At 39.0% G+C, this 16,521-nt stretch overlaps 1 protein-coding gene across 1 annotated transcript in view; it reads right to left on the bottom strand.

Moving 5' to 3' along the window:
• brinp1 (bone morphogenetic protein/retinoic acid inducible neural-specific 1) overlaps positions 1–16,283 on the bottom strand; it is a 123,262-nt gene extending 106,979 nt beyond the window's left edge. The window contains exon 1 of the mRNA XM_044334668.1: positions 15,742–16,283. The gene's annotated coding sequence lies outside the window, so the exon portion shown is untranslated. The remainder of the gene's footprint in view (positions 1–15,741) is intronic.
• Between the last annotated feature and the right edge of the window lie 238 nt (positions 16,284–16,521).

Here is a 16,521-nt window from a genome sequence, read left to right as displayed (position 1 = left end):
AGATGGAAATATGATTAGGCACTAAATGTGAAAGATATATCACTGTGCAATTAGCATGAAGGTGATCAAAGCTTTTTTATTATTATTATTACAGGTTTTTTTTCCCAACAGCTGTGGAGGTACTAGCTTTGTGCAGTAATTACAAAACTGGATGGAAAGTTTTCATGGCATGACTTTAAGTGATTTTGACTGGGTGCTCCATATAAGTAATTCATTGTATCTTAGAGGAGAGATGTTGTGAAAAGTGTACTACTTTGGGGAATTGCTCTGTCATATACACACACACAGTCATACAGTACATAGATCCAGAGGCGCAAAGGCATCCTGAGCAGACATTTTCAGGCCTGATATGACTAAAAGGATTGTGAATTTTTGCTGAGAAAAGCTTTCTTTTCTGCACCATATTTCGTCTCCTCTTCTTGGGAGGTTATCGTTTGCAAAAACGTGCCCTTAATATGGGTTATAGCAGCCAACATGCACCCATTCCCCATGTTAAGATTGAAAATAGAGTGCACTTGACCTCTTGCCTTTGAAATTCTTCCACTGCCACTGGATTCCTCCCGTAAGCTGTCCTCATTTTATGTCATAGCTCAGAGGCTTTTGCCACAAGGCTAGCATTTTCTTTCCACATGCTCCAGCATTTCTTTGGCTTCCTTCCGTTCCAAGATGAAAGTAAAATGAGTCATATGAGCCATGTAAAATGCATGTCCTTATATAGACATCCGTGTAATCTGTTGTCAGAGGTACCACATAAAACCTCAATGTATGAAAGCCAATAACAACATGCCTTCAGCTGCTTAATATTTCACAAACCAATATTTCCAAACTGTCCAAATGTTTATGTTCCAATAAAGGCAGTAAATGCCTTTTGCAATTTAAAATTTAATGATACAATTTTATAGGTTATCCTTCCCATCTTAGGAGTATAAAGAACTTACTTAAAATGTTAATTAAATTAAAGCCACTAAAATTTCTGACTTTGGTGGTGTAAAAAAAAGACGGGCTTGTAGTGAGCAATCATTCAGCTGTCCATATTGCACATTTCACTCAACTCTTTCACAAGATCAAAACTCAGCAATATTCTTCACAACATTAGAAAAATATTGGGAAATATTTTTTTCAAAGCTTGAAAGAAAGAAAGATTTATGTGGATGGACGTGAGGGACGAGGTCAGGATGAGGTTTGACGCAAACTAGATTAAGGTAGGTGGAAAAAATCATCGTCTTTAAACTTAAAATTTATTGTGAATAATTGTGTGACAACCAGGACGTAATGTCATTAATATTTGTGTCTCACTATAAGGTAGACAATTATAACATTAATTATAAAGTCAACTATTTGGGTGACTGAAGCTGCCAAATTCAGAATTACCCATCAAGGCTACAAGGAGTGAGAGTTTCAAACATTATTCTATATAAGAGTAGTATAAAGAATATGAGGACTATAAGCGTTGCAGCATTCTGATGCCTGAGGAGGACTTGTTGGTAGTAATTTTGCAAATAAAATGTATTATTATTCTCTTTGTGTAGCATTCTGATACTGCCACAGTGCGATCTTTCAGCTCACAGGCTTCACAGGGTTTCGATAAAGAGAGGAACAAGATGTCTCCAGAGTTTTTTTTAAAAAAAAAGTCAAAGTAAAACATTTGATTATTACAATGACAGCATATAACCAAAGTACCCATCTGCCTATACATAGATTTGCATGTCCATACTCCCTCTTTCGAATTTTTTCAGCCTTGCCAGCATGTCTGAATTTAGGCTTGGTTGATTTTTTATAGCCTGCTTCACTGGTTTGCCATCAACATAATTGTTGCTGTGAAGACTTTTTTTGCCACCATGTCCAGATGAATCAACCTTTGAATTTTCTATTTAAATAGCTGGTTGTTGTTTTTACTGTGTGTATTGAAACGTCAATAATCTTTTAAGGCGCCAAGTCCGTGTGTGGATTCCAGGCTGTATTTCTGGAGTGTTGCCTGATTTTTTGTTTTTCTGTTAATTTTGTGTGTGTGAGCATTCTTCTGAGTAGGCTCAGGGTGGTCGTCATCGATCAAAGACTGATTGCTTGGCTTTTTGTGAGAGCAAAGGTTGAGAAAAAAATTATCATTCATAATATTATGTGACTAATATTGTGCTGTTTAGAAAAATTATGCCTAATTTAGGCTCCCACAAGGAGAACCATCTTTGTCTGGCCTGGATTTAGGCTTGGTAATTCATTTCCTCCTTAGCGACAAGGCTTCGGCTTGGTGGAATAATTCTTTTAGCATAATGTAAGTGTGCGTGTGTCTCTCTGTGTGTGTGCATGTGTCTGTTTGTGAGTGTGTGTTTTTTTTTTTTTTGTTTGTTGTTTTTTTGATAGAATTGGCAAGATTTTTTTTTTTTGACAAAGTGGCAAAAAGGCCACTGAAGGGGAAGCAGCTGCAACTGGGAAGCAATGAGCCTTAGAGGCAGTTGAACTGGTTAATAAAGAGCACACTGATTAGTGATTAGCTCCCATGTGGGTAAGAGAGGAGGAGTGAATTTTAGGCTTACATGATTGGATGATGAACTAAGAGGAGGTTGCCTCTTGAATTTTAAACTGATAGGATAATAGAAAGAAGTGGGAATGAAAGGATAGCAGCCAAGAGGCGTGGCTTAGAGGGAGTAATAAATGAAAGCGTAGCCTAGAGGTGAAAGAATTAAAAATGAAGAAGCCTTCCTTATTAAACTTTCGCTAAGCTCAATTACAGTGATAAAAGACTTCTCTGATGAACCATTCAAATGAGAGAACATTGAAACAGAGCATCAAAGTACAAGCACATTTTTGTGGAATCTCTCCTTAGCTCAATAATACGTTTGCAGGATATAATCTAGTGTTACCGTTTTTTTTTTTTAAATGTGATCCATTTTCAGAACTCCTGTTCTTTGAATGTAGCCAGACTGTTATCCAGCCAAAGCCCACTACCATTGCACTTTTTTTTCTGCTCACGACTGTGACTTGAATATGCCGTGTTGCCTCTTCTCTGCCCTACATTGGTGTCATGTTGGTGTGCTGAGTGTGCAAAAACACAGGAGGGGATACTGCTCAGGCTGGCTTCACCTGGCCTGGCCTCTCCATCATTAAAACTAACAGCACCAGCTCCATCAGCAAGGCAGTGCAGAGGGATGGGATACGTGTGTGTTTGTGTGGAACATGTGCGTGCATATGTAAATGTGTCCTGGTCCTTGTCCCTTGGCATTGTCTTTCTGTTTCCTGTAAATGGCACACACTGTACATGCATTTATATTGTTGAGTGAGCAGCAATACAGGATCAATGAACCTGCTAAATAAAACACAGATTAGAAATACGCCATATTTTACAGAAGACTAAACATACAACGGCATGGTGGGAGCAGTGTGAACTTCTGCTGGAAGTTCTGGGCTCTGTTTGTTGGTTAATGGCATCGTCAGGAGTATTTGTAATAAATAACTATTTTAAATCTAATTAGTTACTTTACCATCTGAAAAAAAAATTAAAACTTAATAAAGTGACATTCAGTCCTACATCACCCTGTTTGCTAGTGTGAAACTACATGCTAAACACGACTGTGTCCGCGGGTTGGTGCTCCTGTCAGCGTCGGAGCCTCCGTGTGAGATGCTTCGGTAGGTAAATGTGTGTTTTTAAAACTTATTTCAGGGCTGTGTTCACTCTCAGTCCAGCTGAGTCCTGCTGAGATTAAACTGCGCTTGGGGCTGCTGTGCTTGGAGCTGTACTCAGTCCCACTGAGAGACTGACTGCCTGCGGACACGACTGTGGAATCGCTGTGAACGCCCCCTGATGACGTAATAAAAACTGTTTGTGCCAATTCATTTTAAAAGAACAACGGCCAATGGGGAAACTCCAACACTCAGCCAACTGACCAGTGGTGTGACTTCATCACTTAGTCAGTCAGTGAGTCAGTCAATCAGTAACGGACAGACATTTGAGGTTATAGGGCTGGTCCAGCCAATAATGATGCAATGTTACTGCCACAACATGGAGAGTACCCATGTTACTGCAGCATTACATCCATAATTCATTTCTTGGGAATTACACATAGCAAAACAAGTTCACAGTAAATCACAGTATACAGTCAGCTGATTAAATCATATATGAGATGCTTCTTTATTTACAGTGCACACCATACATCTTTTCCCAGTCAGCACACTGTCAGCAGTTTGATTCAAACACAAATCTGACTGAAACACAAATTATTTCCCTGTCTGGCTCAGGCATGCCTGTCGGATTTTGTAGGGTTTTCGTGCTAAAACGGCATTTCAGCGTAACAAATAGGCCCACTGTGGGCTGATATGCAATTCTTTATTCATAGTTCAAACACTTAGGATCTGTCTGTGTCTGTCTTCTCTGTCTGACACACAACATATAGGACTGATCTAAACAATCCTGGTACTTGGTTATTTCATGTTACTCCTAAATTAGCAGGGGACTTTCAGTAGAGTGAGGTGACAGGTTAGCACAGTGCTGGCAGAACTGCACTGGTTGAGAAAACAAATTATTCATGTTAAAAGACTCAATACATGCGTGTTTCCAATGGCTCTGCAGTTTTGATAGAAGACAAAAAGTGTGTCACCCGCTGAAATGTTTCAGAATTAATCAAACTGGGAATATTTTGATGTATTATTTCCTGCGTAAAGATTGACTTAGTAGGCATATCCAATTATCCAACAAAGACCATGGAAAGAATGAACTGTACCTATTTGGCTACTTGGATCTGGATGTTGCATGTCCGTGGGAAGACAGCAGATAAATCAATGAGACTGAGAAAAGGGGCTTTTTACTAAGGGTTAAGTCTGTTTCTGCTGTCTGATATAAACTTGAATTCAAATCAAAAGAGAAACACATTTAGTTTTGCCTGCATCTCCATCAGTTGATCTATGTTATTGGGTACACAATCACCCAAAGCATCAATTAGCCCCGACATTTTCTTGATTGTTTTACATTATTGTGCAAAACAAGTCCTGGGGGAGCAGCACAAAGACCTGTTCTGCTTTACAACTGGATTTCACATTATTACACTTGTTTTAGTTCATCTCAAAAATCAAATTAGTTCATATGTGTCCTTTGGCAAGTAGAGGAAAAGCCTACTGGAGATTCCCTAGATGTTCCACTTAACCCCACTGCAAAGCCTATGGAGTTTTGAAAACCAGTTCTATAATTGCCCCCATTACCTCAACTTCCATCTCTGGTCAACCCCCTTCTCCCTCTCCTCTCGCTCCTGTGTTCCCGTACTCACCATCTTTGTCACCCCAACTCCCCTAAGAGAGGAACAGGAGAGAGGCCCCCTCCAATTTCTCTCTCCCTCTAATAGGCTCTTCCTTGTGCTACATGATCACCAGGTGTCAAGATTAAAGAATGGCTACTGCTTCCCAGGGCAGACATAGATGGGAGACAGAGAAAATAGCGCTCCATAATTACTGATAAATCGAGCACACTGCCTCTCCTCCTTCCACTTCCTCCCAATCCACCTGGCCCTGATGTCAATGTGAGGGGCTGAGCAAGTTAAGTTGAGGAAAAAAGTTGACCATGCCAGCCACTTTTTTTTTGCACTGCTGATATTGCATTTAAGTTCAGGCAATTCAGGGCCAATTGACTGACTTCGAGCTTTTATTCACCCTCCAATCGTCTCCTCTTTGAAGTGGGACTCACAGTGCTAGACTCACACAAGGCAGCTACAGCCAGAGCACAATAGCACCAGCTTACACTGCAGCGAATCTATGCCATACTTTACTCTATCTAACACAGGTGGTGCCATTCTAAACATACAGTACAAATCTTGCCTCCAGTCGCTGACAGGGTTGTGACCTACAGAAGATGACGGATGCACAACAGAGCAAGCACCCCTCTCTGCTGAGCACTACACATGTGCAAATGAGAAGGGGCACAGGCTGGCAGCGGTGGTAAAGAATAGCCAGCTGGCAAGGTCTCCTCCCTCAACCAGGCAATTGCAATTGGTTGCCAGGTGGCAACCTACTGCCATTGTTTATTAGTAATCCCAACAGCCTTGATGGAAACCAAAGTAGAGGTGAATGGAGTCCAACAGTGCATGAAAGCCTCTGCTGCAGTGTTTTTTTTTGCAGTTTTGCTCCAGCCTGTCATATTGGAGAATTTGATTGTTTATTTGAGTTGGCAAGCAACCAAGTGGTGAGGAGGTTTTGGGCATTACCATCACATACAGTCTCCCTTTGAAATAATGAGGTTAATGAAGATATGCCAAAAAGCTTCAGAGATTTATTTGTTTTGATTTTTTTTTCTGTTTTTGTTTGTTAGCTTTTTAATTCATCTTGCTAAACCAGGCATAATAAATGGGCCACGTGTAGCCTGACAATCAGACTGCATTGTCATTTTGTTTCAATTCATTCGCTCAGCCTTCTATCATGTTCATTTTAGCCAATTTCTGCTTGAGCATTATTTTGTTTTGTTTTGCCCTAATAAAATAGAGGGTGGTGTATATTCAGCCAATGTCAAAGAAAGTAACTGTTGTTTTGTCTCTGGGAGCAGTTAGCATTTTTCACAATGGTCAAAGAAATATATCAATTTAAGAATTGTTATCACTGTAAGTCCACTTACAACAGCCTTAGCAAAATTGTTCCAAATATTTTTCTACCATTATTTTCATAGATAATAGCTTGCTACACCAATGAATCACCACTAGCTGTGGGTGAAGATTCAGAGGTGTGTCTTTTGAAGTCAAATTTTTTCCAGACTGCAAATCATGTGTCGTAACTTGAGTGTTAGGAAACTGCATTAAATATAATTTGTTAACTGTAAATTGACAATTATTCTTCAATCCATCAAAAGTAGAATAACTGGCTTAAAAAGTGCTCACACTGGAAAGTTCGCTTAAAATTCAGCATGAAGATGCCTCCCGTTCTTGCACTGACCCTCTTCATTGCTATTGATTTTATGCCATGTGAAAAAGTGTGCAATGGATCTGGAGAATATATGACACTGAAAAAAAGTAGAGGCCATCTCAAAGCATATTTCCAGTATAAACACTTTAACCTCAGTGTTAAGGACTTTCATGGTCAGATAAAACAATACAATAGTAATAGAAATAAATTATCCTAGACAACTGCAAAATGTGTTTGCAATCTGGCAGTACATCCCCAATCTGTCCCATAAATTTGTCCTAATAGGTTTCTAATTCATTTCATTCATCATTTTGTCTGTTTCCACTAGTTCTCTGGCCACAATTCTCTTTCTACTTTTAAATATTCAAACACTTGATCCTCTTTTTCAGAAACCATGCTGACAGCTGACCTAACCCTCTTTCCTGCAAACTATGAGCACTTTTATAGATTGACCTTTTTGATCCAGAATTTAATAAAAGAAAAAAAACTTTTAATAACACAGCTGGTATTCTTTATGGGTGAAAATAATGTCTTTGCTTTTAAGTGCCCTAAAATAAGAGTGGAATTTTTCAAAGAGGAGGCTCTCAGCAGTGTCCCTACATAGGGTAGTGATCTTCTTTTATTGGGTAATGTAACAGTAATTTTACATTTATTTGTTTCACAGCATGGTCATCAATACTGTACTTTTTTTAGAAAACTGAGTTGGTCCAAGATACACAGTTCCATCTGCGTCAGTGTGTTTCAGTCAACATCTGCCAGCTTGCTTCATCTTCAGTGGACATTACATTTGGGATTTGGCAGGGTTCAGTTTTAGGTCTTGCTTTTTTGAGATATTTAATCCCACTTCACTCTCAACTTTTTTTTTTTTTTTTAAACCAAGCTGTGTTTTTTTAACCTTGGGTGATCTGGAAACACAACAACAAAGACTACAGGCCACATCAACCCATCTTCACATTTGTTATCTGGTAGTGTCAAAGTAATTCAATAATTTTACTGACTTCTTTTGAAACACATACAGCTTTAATTACTTAAACATACAAGATGTATCACAGGCTTAGGCATTCATTCATGCTGGTCCCTTTTCATACACATTCAAACAGCTTTTGCTTGTTGCCATTACGCAAATTGATGTTATGGAAGTAAGCAATAAGTTTTAGTTTAAATACAATCATAAACACTGAATTAAAAAACATTTACCACAACATAAAGACTATTCAGAGGCCAAGCAATAACATTAACATGTGGACGCCTTGAAGCAAAAAAATATTTTATTTATTAGCTTTTAATCATATTCTTCATCCTGAGGCAAATCTAGTTTATATTCAATAATGTTCCGGACAATATTACAGCCTTCAGGTGTGAATTTGCCTTTAAACCACAAGTGTAAATGTATAGTAATGAAAATCCAACTACAGCAGTGAATCCACATCAGTGGGAAAGACAGGTCATTAAAAGTCAATTAATATTTTTTTTTCATCATTCATTCATTGAGTAAATTAAAAATAAAAATGGAAATTCAGCTGGCCAAATACAGGAGCATCAGTTGAAGACAGGGTACAAGATTATAAGCGTTATTATAGCAACAACTCTGAAAGCAATGTCAAATGACCACAAATATACATAGATCTCCGGTCAATCAATGTGCCTCAGGCTGTTTGTGACAGGATGCGGCACTTAGGCAGTAAAGTTCACATACGAGGAATATAGATATACTAATGGCTCGCCCATTGGGATATGTATGGATTGACGTTAGCAAACACGAAGGATCTATGTTTAGAATCTAATTAATATACACGTATGCCGTCATGGCAGATTTTCAGCCTCAGCCACTCAAAAGATGCTCAAAGAGACACACGCACGCGCGCGCACACACGCATATACATGCAGGCACAGGCAAGGTCAGGCACATAAAAAAAAATCTATAGGTTGGTACTTTTGTGAAAGTGCTGTGTCAGGTCATTCATGTACTACTTCTGGAGTCAGTGGCACAATGCCTTTTACAGCAGTAAAGTTGTTGAAGAGAAAGAATGCTGTGCTAATCAACTGTATTTCCTACAAATGATTTCCATTTTGCTTTAGCAGTTACATTTTAGGAGAAACACACTGCTGACTGGATTATGTTTTTCTTCAACCTATAACACTCCATACACAGTGTGTATGGAGTTATTGTACTCTAAATATCTATAAAAAATAATTGCCAGTCATTCTACAATAATCATGTGAAACCACTTGCTTAACATTTGAGAAAGACTGTGCAGTCTGTAACACTGATATCTTGTATGATGGGATGTACCTCAATTCAATGAATTTTGTGAAATAAACACATCGTAATATGCAACTGCTGTGTGAGATAAATAACTTTTGGTTAGAGATGAAAATATTGCACAAATTTTTCCAGAGAGCTATAAATCTAAATTAGAATTATCAAATAATCCATTTAGTAGTATAAGTCAATTAACATAATTTGTGGCTGCAACATGTAATCAGAGTTTTAGGGTACATATTCATTTCACAATTAGATCACAAGTGAGGTTAGAAATGACCACTAATACACAAAATAAAATCACTAATGTCTCATACTGTACATGATTATGTAAGAAAGCTATTATTAAATTAGTTTCTGTCCCTCACTTTGACTACATTCCATAATATTTTTTCCAATCCAAATTGAATATTCAAGTCATTTGCTGCATTGTAGGCTACTGCTGCCCTGAGCTGCAATATAGGTCACTGATGCTGAGAGCCACTGGCATGAGCCAACAGTGCATTGACTCACCAGCATCACATTGGTCATGGGTCAGTCTATGAATCTACCCTCTCTCCCAAATGAGTGCTCCACCGTTTAATTTTTCAAAATTGGGACATACTGTACAGTATGTACTGAAAATAGCAGCTTCTCATCTCCAACTAGGCTTCATAAGATAAGCCCCAGACTGTTCAAAATGCTTTTTTTTAGCTTTTTTTTTTTTTTTACAAATGTTCCTCTATTTTTAAGGAATAATTGGGGCTACCTAAAAGCACTAGGGTGATTGAATTAAAACCTTCTCTAAAAGCCCAAATACAACATTTTCAGACATTATTGTTCACATCTTTGAATGAGGCTTTTTACACTTGCAGACACTTAGCTGACTCACAGAAATAAGTATTATTTTAGGTTTGTTTATAGACCATAACACTGAGTGTGTACGTCCACAATTAGACTTATAGTTAGTTATATATCCAATTTTCTCATGACAATAATGTTTACATTATTGACCACTTATATACATGTTAATTATAGTGAGAGTATGGTACATGCATATAATGAACACTACAACAACATATGTTAGACTTTGCACTTAAAGCCATCATTTTACATTATTAAAAGCCTTCTTTAAGTTTCCAGTTGCATTTATAAAGCTAAAAAAATATTATACTCACATTTGTGAGTTTCACTGATGAAGACAGCACCTCTTTATGAGAGTTTAAACTTTCATAGTCATTTTCCATGGAGAAAACACAAGTGTACAAGTTTATGGCTCTCATGCATTTGGGAATGATCATCAAATTTTGGGTATTTTAATTATGAATCAAATATGAGCCTCTAAGTCAGTTTAAAAACTTAAAAGTGTGTTCCCCCTACAGTGCTACAGCACATTGCCAGTTGTACAGAGACTAATGGATTTTTGAGGTGAATATACTGATACTAAAGATTCTGAACTCCCCATCACAGTCTGGTCTGTGCTTATTATGCAACTGACAGACAAAGATCCACACAAGTATAATTAAATGTGTTGGCATCATTTTGTTGCTTGCTTGCAGTCTATTTTCTGCATTATGCTGCAAAGCCTGCACTACGTAGGTGAATGGCAATATCTGCAGTACCAGTCAAACGTTTGGATACACTTTCCTATTCACTTGAATGAGAAAGTGTATCAAAATGTTTGGTACTATACATGCACACAACAGTGTACCTATTGCTAACAATAAAAAGTAAGTCAGTTGTCTGATAGAATTGAAACATTTGTAGATTCTTGTCCCAATTACTTAAGAACTTAGGTTCACTTTTCAGAGAGCATTATGGCTATTTAATTGTTTGTTTGTACATTATTTATCATATAATGTATTTTCCCATCACTATCAAACTTTGCGAGAAAGAGATAACAGAGAGAGAGATAACATACCACTGATGCACCTCTGTGGTATCACAGCATTTTTGGATGAGAAAACAGAGTTACTATCCTGGAACTCTTTGGTGGCTCTAAGCATTGTTGTTTTCCATGGGTAGCCTGGATATCACTGTCAGTGCAGGAGCAAATTTATTGTTGTAGACCACTGGAAGCTGTGAATACCACAAAAGCACTGAGGTACAACCAATCCATTGGATGTGTGCTGCAGAAATATAAAGAAGTTTGTACAGCAACTTTGTAAAAGCAAGTAGCCCATTATGATTTTGAACCAATCCTTATTGTAAAAGCTAAAATTAGGTAAATAAGGATAAACTAAAAAGTAACTGGACTTAGAGGTGTGCATTGGGATGGAGGTACCTTGGGACCGCAAACCTCGCATGAACTGGACTGTTAGTTGTGACAAATGTGCAAAAGTACTGATCTACAACAGGCACAAATCTGAAACCTCTGGGTTGAGGCAACATACCTGCTCTGTTCCCCCCTGGTCAAATTGAATGGACAGAATGTTTGCGGGTGCAGGTGGGAGTGTAACACACACAGGAGTGGGAGCGGGCTGTAATGGTCAGAAATCCAGTGGGAGCAGGCTGAGCAGGATTAAGAAAACAGTCTTGCACAGGGCTCTTTTTCATAGAGCATGCTAAGCTGGGGGCATGGACAATAATGTTTACTTGCAACTAATCAACAATATTTATTGGTCAATGCAGAAAGTGGTGTGACATTACAAGGTGAAAGGAAAACGAGGAGCGTTGAGGTCGGGGTGCTAGATAAGGGTACAAAAGATCCGACTTATCATACTAACATTTTGTCAGAGTTGACCATGACAACAATCTTTTCCTAATCTGAATCAAGACATTTAAGTGGACTAATGTTAACAATCATTCTTTAGTTGCCATAAATTGGAAAATGTAACACTGAAAAAAATGTTCAGTGAACATTAAAGGAAAATATGCTGATTGTGAAACATAAGACAGCATAACATTTTCACCAAAATGTACCATGACTACGAAGAAAAAAATTATCAACAAAATGCAGGTGAGAAATAAAGTCTCAACAGCAATACGGACAATTGTCACAGCTGCACTTCATGTCCATATACAGTAAATATAGGCCCTAAGATATTTTACCACTAAGAGGACTGTATTTTGTTTAAAATACCTCAGACATAACTTCAAGACTGGAACAGATCAAATTATATTGCTGGAGGGAACGTGGGCAACAGGCAAATTAAGTTACAAGTTCTATATGTAATCGCCAGCCAGTACAGACCTCTATTGTTCAGTGATGTGCAAGACCACAGCAAATCTCCCTCTCACAGTAACACGGGGCAGCAAACTCAAATAGAAATGTACAAGCGGCACTATCACCAAGGCAATGTCAAGCAAGATAAATTACTGTAGTTATTACTGTGTTGTCAGAGTTATCATATTTTAAGGAGTAATAACTGAGCTACCTGGCAGTGCTTAATGACACAGAGATCAGGTTTGTAAAGGCTCAATTTATTATCATTTTTCTACCCAGCATCACCTACCTGGCAACCAGTAAATGGTAGGTCAAGATGCACAATTTGTGTGTTAATCAAATATGCAAGGTCTGCTGCTGTGCATGAAAGCAGAAATCTTCAGAACAAATATGTAAGGGGGGGAGATATTCTTACTGAATTTCACTCACAAACTTTCAACAACCACTGCTGTACAAACTAGTCAAATTATGCTAATATAATCAAGATGATATTGCTGTCTGTTTTGTGACCAATATTATAATTTTTGCAAAAAAAAATTGCAAAATTTTAATCCAGTACAACAGATTTCTTTTTGTTTGTTAACTTTTCATCTGCAATTTATTTCTCGTTGTGTGCTTATGTGGCAAATGCAAATTGTGCTTCACTCGCAAACATTCAGACTGTGGTCCCCCTCTGTGAAGGGACAGAAGAAGAGAAAGAATGAGGGACAGGGGGACCACAGAGAGGCCACTTCATTCAGATGAAGAATTGTGTGTATTGAATGCTTAAATAGTTTCTAACAATAAAATTGTCACTGTTGTAAGGATTTTCTGAGCCTGTGTCACACAGAGCCTAAATTTAACATGTGTGGCTCCAGTAACTGAAATACATTTTCAAAACTACGGCTGCCTTCTCAGACAAGTCAATATTTCTCTATAGATTATACACCATATATATGGAGAGGGAGAGGATCACTCCACATAAATGTTATAAAAAGCTACAACAAAATTTCCCTCTGGAATCATTAATCAAAGCTGAACATGGTTTGAATTTTATGGTGTGCGAGAATGCAATAAACCACTCATGATGAGCCTTGGGCTGAGAATTCATACTCTTCAAGCATGGTTTAGACCCATGTGGTCTTACAGTACTGATAGCAGCACCACATAGGTCAGGACAGCCCTCAGTGGAGGTCAAATGATTCTGCTGTTTTTCCAAAATACTGTAAGCTCAGCAGCGTTTCTGTGAGTTTTTGTCACATGTCATTATGTGACCCTGTTGTTTGTTTCTGATAAAAACAGATTTTTCTGCAAAGCTCTTGGGACACAGGCTTCTAGCCACTACAGCTGCAGCCAGCACCCACATAAAAACAATGCCGTGCCAATACAAGGACACAAAGAGAGAGACACAGAGGGGGAGAGCTATTGGATTCTGCCAATACAAGACTAGTGCTGTTCTCTGTCCACCACAAAGAGAGTTTGTAAATATTATTAGGGGATAGAGCGACATTGTGTGCATGGGGTGAATGCAAGATTTCTATCACCTATTCTGTGTAATTGTATCTGGATGTTTATTTCCTTGCTATTAAGAATCACATGTGTTACAGACAATTCAGTAAGTTGCACTGCCAAGATCTGTAAAAGGACCTCCGCTGCTAAACGTTCTCTTTTCAGTCCTTGAAAGCATCATCAACATCAGGTCATCTAAAGCCGTGACACAAATATAGCTTTAAGCTACTGCTGGCATTTTCATTTTGCTAGTGTGATGTGGAAAGCTTTCCCTCTGAAAATGATTACATGTTGCCAGCATTTTGCCATTGAAAAGGCCACCAGATTGAATGAGGCATTCTGAATAAGGCAGCTTTTCTTCTGCAATTTCCGCTGCCAGTGCAATTTTCAGCTCTGCACATGTGGAGAAGAGGGCAGAACAATATCACATGATGTGTTGACTTGCTGTCAATATAATGTTAATTCTGAATATTAAAGCTTAACTTACATTCAGAATGCAGATTATGCACAGTCGGATGCCACTGACTTTTTTTTCAACTTGCTCTTTAAAGGCCAAGCTTTACAGCATTTCAGTTGAGATCTTGCATTGTTCATTACTCATTATTGTGTCCTATTCAATATTTTTTAAATAAGACTGATGACTTGTGCTCTCAACCTGGCAATGATGAATGCATAAAGTTTCTGGATATACTTGTTAAAACTACATGAATGTGGCAAATTGGGGCTGTTTTTCAGAAAAAGAAACAATGACAAACAAAACAAAAATTATAGAGGTAGTCATGGAAGTGCAGATAAATGCTTCCGGACTAATTTCAAACAGAAGTCCCTTCACTAATTTCATAGAGTCGGTATCAGTATCATACACTGTTATCTTGCCTTTAGCCAAATAATGACACCTAGTGTAAAAGAGCATGAGCTCCCCTCGCAGTAAGTCAGTGGAACAGCAATCAAAGGAACTTGAGGTTACACGGAACGGCAACTTTACCTCACTGGTGACACACACTCGCACATACACGCACAAACACACACGCGCACAGAACAAAACTAACATGTACGCGTTTGCTTTCATGCGTGCGCACTCTCATGCGTTCAGAACCACGTACAACACAGACCAGCACGCACACATAAACACATATCTAGCTGACAATCTGCTTTCACAGAAATTTATCCATAACATGAAATCTACAGAAGAAATAATAATAACAGGAAGCATGACTGCAACTCATTCCATATCCAATATCCAATCTCCAGTCTGGGATGACACTCACTTTTAGTTAATGGATAATGCAGTTTCCGGGGTAAATTGATCAACACGGATGGAAAAAGCCACGACTGGACTGCAAACGGAATTAGCTTGAATACAAATATTGATGCCGACTGCATAGTGATCTGTAGGCCTGCTAATACACCTTGACTCTGAATGTTGCCCCTGTAATGCCATTCATTAAAACCGCGGAAGCTCTGCGTAATGTGCAAACCCCCCAAAATTCTGAGATCTGTGTGTCCCAATGTTTTATGCTCCTTTTCATCCGCACTTCTGCAGCATCACCTCGGGAAGATGATGTCTCACAACGTGCAGGGAGAATGCAGTCGAGTGCATATAATCGAGAGCATAACTCATTTACATAATGTTTGGAGATGATGTGTTTATAAGATGAGAAGACTCGCGGTATAATTTTTTTAATAGCCCCAGAACGCTCCGTCGACATTCACTCCAAGAGGAGCTTGAAGGGACTTGCACACCGATTATTTAAGCTTCACAGTGAGAAAAAAAAAATTGCGTCCACCCTGAAAAGGACACCACCGGCCACCCCAGTAACATGCTGACCACGCAACATCGCCATAATTGTGCCACAATATAGCCCTGCCTACCCGACCACTACCTCGTGGTAAATGTTAGACAGAAAAAACACATATTTAGCCAAAGATACTCTCATAACATGTTAGAGGTGCAACCCGGTATAAACGCACTTACCTAAAACTGACTCTCCCCTCTTGGCTGTATTTGTGGTCGAAGATTTGTTAGTTCTCTAGCCAACAACTTCTGCTGGAGCATATGTATCCAGTGCTCATGCTGGTGGCTCAGTCGGTGATGTTGGATTGCGGATGATTTGGCAATCCTTTTCATGCTCAAGGGAAAAAAATCCTTCGTTTCGGCGTGGTCTCGGGCATTGGCGCGCAGAGGAATAAAGTAATGAAGTCCGTCAGGAGGGAAAGGAGGAAAGAGAGCTCTCGATGTGAGATTTATGCCGACGTGTTTGAAACTGTTCAGGTCTTTTTCTTTTTTTTTTTTCTTCTCACCGTAGGAGCCGTTTGCGGGTGGAGAGGTGTGGGATGGATATCTAGGAAGGGAGGCTGGGATGCACAGACTCAGGGCGAGAAAGGGGAGGTACAAAGAATACAGTCTCGTATTGTGGAGGACGGTCATGGCAGACAGTAAGGGGTGGGTCTGGACTGTGTGAGGCGGAAGGCGAGGGAACTGAGGGTGGATGAGGATAAGAAGCCGTGTCGTGACTTTTCTCCGCTGATAGGTAAATATTTACACCAGGGCTATGGGTTGACCACCATAGAATACATGACTGTCACTAATTAACAAGGCAGATTGGGGAGGATCTACGGTATGTTGAGAAGCAGATAGGGTGTATGATTTAAGAGGCATGAGAGATTTTTGAGAAAACTGAAACCGCACCAAAGTGGGAAGGCGTTGAGTTGCACAGAAGGTGCCAACATTATGCCACCTGTAGGCTGTGTACTT

This window comes from Thunnus albacares, chromosome 18, assembly GCF_914725855.1.
Source record: "Thunnus albacares chromosome 18, fThuAlb1.1, whole genome shotgun sequence".
In the NCBI taxonomy this organism is placed as follows: domain Eukaryota; kingdom Metazoa; phylum Chordata; class Actinopteri; order Scombriformes; family Scombridae; genus Thunnus; species Thunnus albacares.
This window is presented reverse-complemented; position numbering and strand designations above follow the sequence as displayed.